Source organism: Pteropus vampyrus, unplaced genomic scaffold (assembly GCF_000151845.1).
Source record: "Pteropus vampyrus isolate Shadow unplaced genomic scaffold, Pvam_2.0 Scaffold137, whole genome shotgun sequence".
NCBI classification, from domain to species: Eukaryota; Metazoa; Chordata; class Mammalia; order Chiroptera; family Pteropodidae; genus Pteropus; species Pteropus vampyrus.
Window position 1 is genome coordinate 2,704,176 of NW_011888918.1, and position 8,642 is coordinate 2,712,817.

The 8,642-nt window shown below is 44.8% G+C and overlaps 1 protein-coding gene across 1 annotated transcript in view; it reads right to left on the reverse strand.

Moving 5' to 3' along the window:
* The window catches only part of CACNA1C (calcium voltage-gated channel subunit alpha1 C), a 614,430-nt gene that overhangs the window by 604,491 nt on the left and 1,297 nt on the right, over nt 1-8,642 (reverse strand). The gene's annotated exons all lie outside the window — the stretch shown is intronic.

The window sequence follows — 8,642 nt, forward strand, 5'->3', positions numbered from 1 at the left end:
AAGGAAGGAAGGAAGGAAGGAAGGAAGGAAGAAGGGAGGGAGGGAGGGAGGGAGGGAGGGAGGAAAGGAGGGAGGGAGGGAAGGAGGTTGGATGTCCGAACAGGCATGAAGTTCAGAAGCTCAGCTTGCATGGATGGTCCCCCAAACTCATCAGAATGTTGTTTAAGAATGAAGAGTATCTATCTTCTAGGAGGAAATTCCTGAGAGTACACTGCAAGAATAGGTGGTAAAGCAAGGCCACACCATGAAGTGGTCATCTCAAAGCCAAGACTCACTGATCTAGGTCTTCAGTTAAGGTCTCCAGAGAGATCTGAAGAACCAAAAAGGGCCCGGGGAGACACCACGAGAATAAGTGAATATCTAGGGAACGGGACTACAGAAGAGGCATGTAGAGTGACCACACAGTAGCCATCAAGGAAGAACAGCGTTCAGCCATTTATCCATGACCAGCAGACACCAGTTTCCATGGAACAAAGCCAAGCAAGGTTCCACGAGGCTAGCTCAAGGTAGTTTTTTCCAAGATGGACAGACAATGGGTTCTTCTTTCTCCTCTTCCCCACATGCAGAAATAATAGAAAGAATAAATGCTTTGAAAGTCTAAAAGACTTGGATTTAATTTCCAGCTCCAATACTGTCTGGGTGACCTTGGCCAGATTACTTAAGGTCTTTGGTCCTCAGTTTCCCTATCTGAAAAAAATATATCATTTTTCAGAACTGACATAAGGACGACATGATATTAAGTGCATGGAGCACTCAGAACATTGCTGGAGGCATAGCAGGCATTCAATAAGTGGTGGTTATTACTCCTGCCCCATTCTAGAAATACAAAATGATAGATGTTATTCTTCAATATAGTTTATTTTTTTTAATAAAAATGAAAACGTGATGGCTCCACAGATCATAGGACCAGAGAATTGGAAGGGGAGGACAGCTGGTGTATGGAGCAAGGTGCACACTTAAATACAAGTTTCCAAGCACACTTTTGATGACAAGATTCTTTTTGCTTTAGAAAACTAAAGGCTAAACTGTCACTTAAGGTATGAAATTAAAGCCCTTCCCTATTTTGATAAGTATCTCAAGATGTTATATGGAACAGTTCCCTTTCTTTATCTACAAACCTCCAGAACTTCTGCCATAAAAGTTAGTTTATTGTCCACAGCCAAGATTTAGATCTGAAGCAAAGTTTTATTTTCCAGGCAGTCTGTCCTTCTGTACTGAGGGGTTGTGCTTAGGTTTGGGGGATTCATATCAGAAAGGGGAGAGTTTGTTTGCCCAAGTGGTGTCCTTCCTGCTCTCAATGGACCTATTTCTGGATATTCAGACCATCAAAGAACTTCTGCCAGTCTGGCTTTGGACTTTAGGCTGAAGGCAGGGAGTCTTGTGGACTTTAGGCTGAAGGCAGGGAGTCAGCTATGAGAAGACGGCAGCATGGCAGTGGACAGCTGCTTGGCATAAAGGAGACATGCAGTCCAAATGATCCCACAGTCCTGGGATCCTACTAGCCCCAGGATGGTTGACAGTTGTCAAAAAAACCAAAATACCAGGTCTCTCTTGATTGATTTTTCACTTCTTCCTTGATCATTCTGGTATCAGCCAGAGCATCTCAGATTCTGTTTCTCTTTGTTTTACATTTCCATCCTTGAAATTGCAAATAATGCCAGCCATCCAACATGTACAAATTTGTTTGAAATGCTTTGAAAGTTGTTTCATGGTGCTGCTCTTTCAAACTTGGGTCCTCTGCTCTCTGATAAGAATAGCTGATATTTGCACAGTGATTTACACTTAGTCTCCCATTTAGAGCGTCATGGATGCCCTGTAAATTTGACTGGCTAAGGAATATTATCTCCATTTTATGGATGAAAAAGATGAGACATGACTCTTTCAAAATTTTCAGAGAAAGAGATCAAGTCAAAGAATGTGACTCCAGTCACTTTCCTAGCTGTAGTCTTATTTATTTTCATTTCATTTTTTTTTTTTTTTACTTTTGCTAACTAACAACTTTGAAAGGTTTTAGACCAACATGGATTATTTTGGAAGGAAAAATATATATAAATGACCGAACATGACACAATGGTTATAAAGTAAATAGAGCTTAATTGAGTAATCAAGTCAACATTTCTGCCCACAGGCGATACGGAGAAGAACGTTCATTTACTGTCTGGATTTTGGCTTGGTTCTCTAAAGGACAGGAGACGAGATTATTTTATTTTCCTTTTAGCTAGGTTCAAGCGGGCAGCACCAAGTGTAGCTGAGTGTATTAAAAGAAACCCCTGTTGGCAAATTGGCAGCTTGAATATTTCATGAAATTATCGCAACACTCTGTTCTGAAATGGTGGCTTCCTCCAGGGAACTCAAAGGCCACATCTCTAAACGAAGTCTGGCTCGTGCCTCTGTCTTAAAGACAGAAACCAAGTCAGCTTCAAAGGCCTCCTGGTTTCTGGGAGACGATTTATGAGTACCAAACAAGTCAGGCAATGAACACGTGAAGGGTGATGGGAATGTCAGAGGCAGGTCCTAGATGAATTCCCTTCCATGTGCTAAATCTAAGCCACCCCTCCTTATTTTTAATTTAATGTCTCCTGGGAAGAGGTAAGGAAGCAAGGAGAAGCCTTTGTTCTTCCAACTCAGGTACAATCCATGACAACCTGTCCTCTGGCCAGCAGCAACCTAAATGTCCCCATTGTTTCTATCCTGCAGTTAATCTCTGTCTCCCCACTGTCACCAACAGCAAAGCTAACCAGTACACAAGGAACGCCCAGCAGCTTGCCAAGAGAAGTCCTAGAACACAGTCTGGCCTCACATACTCCACTCTATCTAAAGGGCTGAAACCAGCCTAGATTGGAGCAGAAAGGAAGTGAGCAAATAAAAAAGGCTTGGAGGAATAACCATTTGCAGACAGAACAACAATCTGAATTTTGATAGAGTTCTTTATGGACATGTATTAACTTTTACTTTATAGTCTGAAAAATTATTTTTAAACCTTCCCAAGGGTAGGTACCCCTACCCACCTCCACTCTCAGAAATACTTTTAAGCCAATACAAAGGTGGGGTTGGTGGGGAGGAAGAACAGTGAAAGGGTAAGATGTTTACTAAACAAATTTTAACCAGAAACACTAAGCAATGCTAAGAGGGTTTAATATGTACCAAGTGTGGTAAAGAGAAAGCAGGAGGGAAAAGAGACTGAAGAATTTGTTTTCTGTCACATCCCTGCCTGAGTGACTGACTCTTTAGAAGTCTCTGCTTTCTCAACTGTAAACAGTTTGTCCCTATGGTTCCTTTCACCCATAAGATGTTCTGACCCTAAAAAGTAAATTCCCATAGAGATATTACATTTATTCTATGTCTGTTTGACAAGCCCTTCAAAGCACAGGAGTCTAGAACCACCCCCTCATACATATACATGCACACACACGCAGAGTACAGGACAAGAAGACCATTTCAAAGTGAACATGTTATGGAGAGCATGGTTTGGAAAGAGGAGAGACTGATGGATTTAGGCTTCTTGCCAGTAAACCCTCCTTTTCCTCATCCTGTGTTCAAAACTAGATTAACTATTCCTTTAGTTCTCTTGGTCTCTGGGGAAGTAAGGGCCTATTTTCAACCTCAGTTTGATTCCTGAGATCCAGGCCCAAACTGCTCTCCTTATGTCCCTTCAATCCCAACTTAAATTGAATTCAGTTCCGCATTGGTAACTGTGTTCCCCAAATTACCGCACAGACACCCCCAGGTAGCTGGGCCTCTTCCTGCATTCCTCCATCTCCCCCCAGCCACCGCTCCCTAAAGCTCCCAGCCATTTCACAGCTCTGCCTCTTGGGGAGGCCCTCCTGGCCTCCCACCCACACAATATGCTCGGCCAGAGCTGCAGCAAGGGTCTCAGGGGTCCCAAGGCTCCAGGGAAGCTGAGACTCCTCTCCAGTTCCCTTCTTGCCTTAAGCAGCTGCCTCCAAGTGTTCCTAAAGCCTAGCGGGAAAGAGTGAGGTCTGCTGAAATGTGACATTGGGTCAATGAACCCCGATCTTGAACAAAAAGCACCACATCTTGGAATTAAGACACAAAGAAGATCTCTTGATAGCACATTGGTTTTAGGTTCGAACAATCACATTAATTACTTTAGCCCTCCATTTTGCTCTTTCTGTGTTGGGTCCCATTAAAGTATACATGCCTGGCTTTCACACAGCAATGAAAGATGTTGCATTTTCCCAGAGGGATCCTGTCACTTTTTCTTAATATAGTACCTAACCTTAAGATACATGTAAACAGGTGTTTACTAAATTATTTTAATAATGACAGTCATGGCTTGGAGTGTTGTTTCATTACCAGAATGTTTAGCACTCATGTTGCTAAATATTTAGCACCTGATATTTTGCAAAACAATTCCCCATGCCTTTTTTATCAGTCTTCTGCTCTTCTCCACAGTGCCCGTCATTAACTTAGGCAACAGCGAGGACAGACTCGAGAAACAGACGAAATCAGTGTGATTATTTTGCTAATTATTCTTGTTGTTAAGTCTCCAGGTGTTTCCCAAACAATCGATCTGTTTTCCTTAGTCCACATTAGAAAATAAAAATCGTCCCCCGATTTTGAATGCTGAGCACTGATTTCAGAGTCCCTGAAGGAACAGTTGGGAGGACGCTGGCTGACCTGTAACTACTGTATAACAAATAGCTGCAACACCGAGCAAGAAGAATTACTGTAAAAGGAAGAAAGTGCTGTCAGCCACTCCCTCACCCCTTAATACAGTGATAAGGGTTTCTCAGACCTCATAGAACTTACCACAACAAGTAAGAAAGCCAAGTGAAGAAAGGAATAGAAAAGAAAACACCAGGAGTTGGAAAACATCACTGAAAATTAGAACAAATCTCAGTTACTTCCTAACCCAGGTCTTGGGAGCTGTTCTGCCATTACCCAGCAGGAGACCAGCCAGAGTCATAAACAGAAATCAGCTGTGAAGTGTACCCAGTTGTTTTTGTCTTTTTCCCTAATAAAGTAAGGAAAATATCTTCCTGCCTTTGAGCCAACAAGCTTTGTAACCCTATAGGTTAGGGTTTCCAGATCCCAAATTTCGGGTCGCCTCATGCTCCACTGGGCTTGGGAACCACTGGCCCCTCTGGTTACTAAACCATAGTAAATCAAGGAGAAAATTAATACACAGCCATAACGAGTTCAGCTAATCACCCAAAAGGCTCCCTCAAGGCTCTGCAGGATACTGTCTATGCTAGAGGTCAACAGAAGTCTGAGGGAAGAGTGTGCAATAGAGTGGGAGAAATTCAAGGTGGGTTTTCATTACCAGAGGGCGGCAAGGTCACTGAGGAACTCAGTCATACTAGAGGGCCCTCCAGTATGTGTGGTGGCATGGGGACACACACTGGTCTTTGGGGTTCTCTGCACAGGGTCAGGTGTGGACATGACGAAAGAGGCACAGCAGACAGGAAATTCTCTCCAAACCCTCCGGACATCTCTCCTCACCAAACCAGACATGACTGCCCCTTTCCTGACTCCTAAGCCCTGGAGCACCACCTACTGGGAGAGGCAGAAACCACAGCCACTTTAGGTCTTGCTGGGTCTGCATTCATTGCTTCACGCAGGCAATGCATTCAGTCAGTCATGTACTAAGGGCCTACAATGAGCCAGGGCCTGTGTAAGAAGTGGGGATAAAAAGGTCAGCAGGGCCTCAAAACTCCCATTCAGTAAGCTCCTCGGACTCCTTGAGTCTGGGTCTTATGCACAGAAGAATCCACCTTAAGCAGTTTTAAGTCAAAGAGAAAATTAAATGAAGAGTCCCAAGTCATCATCAAGAGTCTGGAGAGAGCCCCAGGGGCTACTGGCTCACCATTTTGTTCGCAGAGTACTATCCCTATAGCACCTACCTGCAGAAAACAATTCTCCACCGAATAGGAGGTAGAAATGGCCAGTCTTAGGGGACTGCATTACCAATATTCCTCTCTGCAACACACTGGGTCCCCAAAGTGCATTAGGTTCTTGTGTAATCTATTTTAAAAAGCTTTTCCTTAGTGTGTGTGTGTGTGTGTGTGTGTGTGTGTGTGTGTGTGTGTGTGTGTGCGTAGGCACACACTTAAACAATGTTAGCATGTGATCTATGGAAATAATGAATAATTGATTCTTGTAATATAGTCTATTATATAGTATTCTGATATGCTAGTAAGTATCTGAGCAACACCAGGAACGATATTTTGAACCTTAATAGCCCTTTTTCTCCAGTTTCCTCTATGCAGTATCCAGAGAAAGAGAAACTAATGTCACACTTTCTTTAACCTGCACAAGCTGAGGTGCAAGCAACATTGTCCTTTGTTTGTAAAGAGAGTTAACTGTGATCATCATTATTATGACTTTATTATGATGATTACTATTCTGTTGTATTGCTAAGTAGTTAAAAGGAAAGCATGGTGTGTCTTCCACTCCCAGAACACATGTTTCTGCCCTCTGCCTTGTCTCCAGCAGATTAGGGACATACTGATGTTTTATTTGTTAAATGGTTTACTATTAAGAAACTCATTTGCTAGCTGGCGTCTGCAATGGAAAATCATCCCAGAAAAGTGGGAGGCTGGCATGGGACCAGAGCAGATAGGGTACGAAAGGTGAGGCAAGGCCCACATGAGCCACTCCCGGCTTGAAACCCAGGGTCAAAAGCCCTTCAGGGGTCCTCTAGGCTGTTCTGATGTGCTGACCACCAGCCTCCATACCCCAACCCTCAACACACACACACACATACACACTCCTGAAAAACTGGAGGAGAAAGGGCTGATGCATTCAGTGCCTTTGAGCCTGTCAGGAAGAGAAGAATGTAAAGCCCCACCACTGGCAACTTTGCTGGTTTTCGACTCTGGTTTGTCACCATCACTGATCTGAGGTAATCATTTGGCTTCTCCTCTCTCTCCTGAAACTCTAACCCTCAATTATGTTTCATTGCCCCTTTGGTTATTAAGTCAGAGCAACCCTTTCCTTGTAAATATTCATGCTCTTCCAGGTCTGCCTCTCCCCACCTTCGTCACCCTCCTCTTCCCCCACCAAAAACCTGGACAATGACAAAGACCAAGGATGGGAAATGGAAAGGAGACAGGGATCCTGGTGCTCTTTCACCTGAGAACTGCATCCAGGAATGGAGGCAAAACTGCTCCTGTGAATTATATAATCACTGCAGCTTCAACCAAGAGAACTGGAATTCAGGTTGCCATAGTGTTTGTTAGCATGTTGCTGGAAAGGCAGAGCTCCCGGCCCTGCTCCCTTGCTCCCTTTCCCTCCATCTTCCTCACAAACCTCTCCAGGGTCGCCTCCTACTTTTAATGTCTGCTCCCTGCATTTGTGTGTGGGGAGGGGGCAGCTGGGGAACAAAGAGGCAAAAAGAAGGAAGAAAAAGGGCTAAGAAGGGGTTTATCCCATACTAAAAGGAGACCTTGTAAACTATTTAAGATTATTGTGAATAATTATTAAAATTAAAATTATCAAGTTAATAATAATTATTACCACAGTATCCTACCATTGTTAGTATAGTAAAGGTCAATACTACTGAGTGCTCCTCTTCCAGGCTGCTTACACTGAGGTGAGACCCTGGAGGGGAGAAATCTTCACAAATATCACCCTTTCCTTTGTGTCTCTCATTCCCTACCTCCTAATCCATTCACTACTCATCAGCTAGGAAGGGGACAGGGGAACAGGTGAGGGACCGGGCATGGGGTAGAGAAATCCAGGGACAGAAGCTGCCCTTGTGACCCCCAAAGCCCTGGCTCACCCTAGAATCCGTGACCCTTGACAAAATTCTTTCTACCAAAAGAGGCCCAAATCCCCACACTGCCATCCAAAGCAGAGCAACAACTGGCCACCAGGATGGACGGAGACCAGGCAGGTAGGGTGCCTCTGGCTCTGAAGGGTAGGGGCACTGTCCCCAAATTGTAGAGATGGGGCAAAAGGGAGGAGGCTGGGGAAAAAAGAAACATGGAGACAACCCCTCCGCTAGGCTGGTCCTCGGAGGATCACTTAAAGTATCCCAGGAAGTAACAGGACCAACTGCGACAGGTATTCAGGAGGAAGAGACTGAAGAGTGTAAATACGGGAGGCTTGGGAAACTAGGAAAGAAAAGGGAGCGACTACACCCAAAGAGACAGAGAAAGCATGGAGAACAGACAGGAGGCTGCCACACTCCAGCAAGACCACCCCTCTACACTCCATCTTGACCTTAATTGCTGAGCAATGCCAAAAAGCAATCGCTTGTTAATAAGGGCGGGGGGAGGGGGGGCGGAAGGAGAAAGTTTCCAAGAAGTGGAGAGTTACCTGAAAGCCCATCCCCCTCACAGGGGGAGCTGGTGACACTTGATGCGAAGGATGGAGATGCTTGGAAAACACTGGGCAATGGTGTGCAGCCGCGTGAGCTCGGCACACCCTTTTATTTCCTTAACACATGAAAAAGCAAAGCCCACACACCGCCCGAATTCTAACCGCTTACATCCTCAGGTGCTAGCTCACATGCGGGTGCGAATAAGAACACACCGGGCGTGGGCACCCTCGGGGTCAATGGCAGTGGAGAGGTGGGTGGGTGTAGGTGGGCCGGGGAGAGAGGAGATGGAGAGGGAAAGAAACTGGAGAAAAGGAGAGAGGCACCGAGACTTGCATCTGAACCCCTGGCCCCC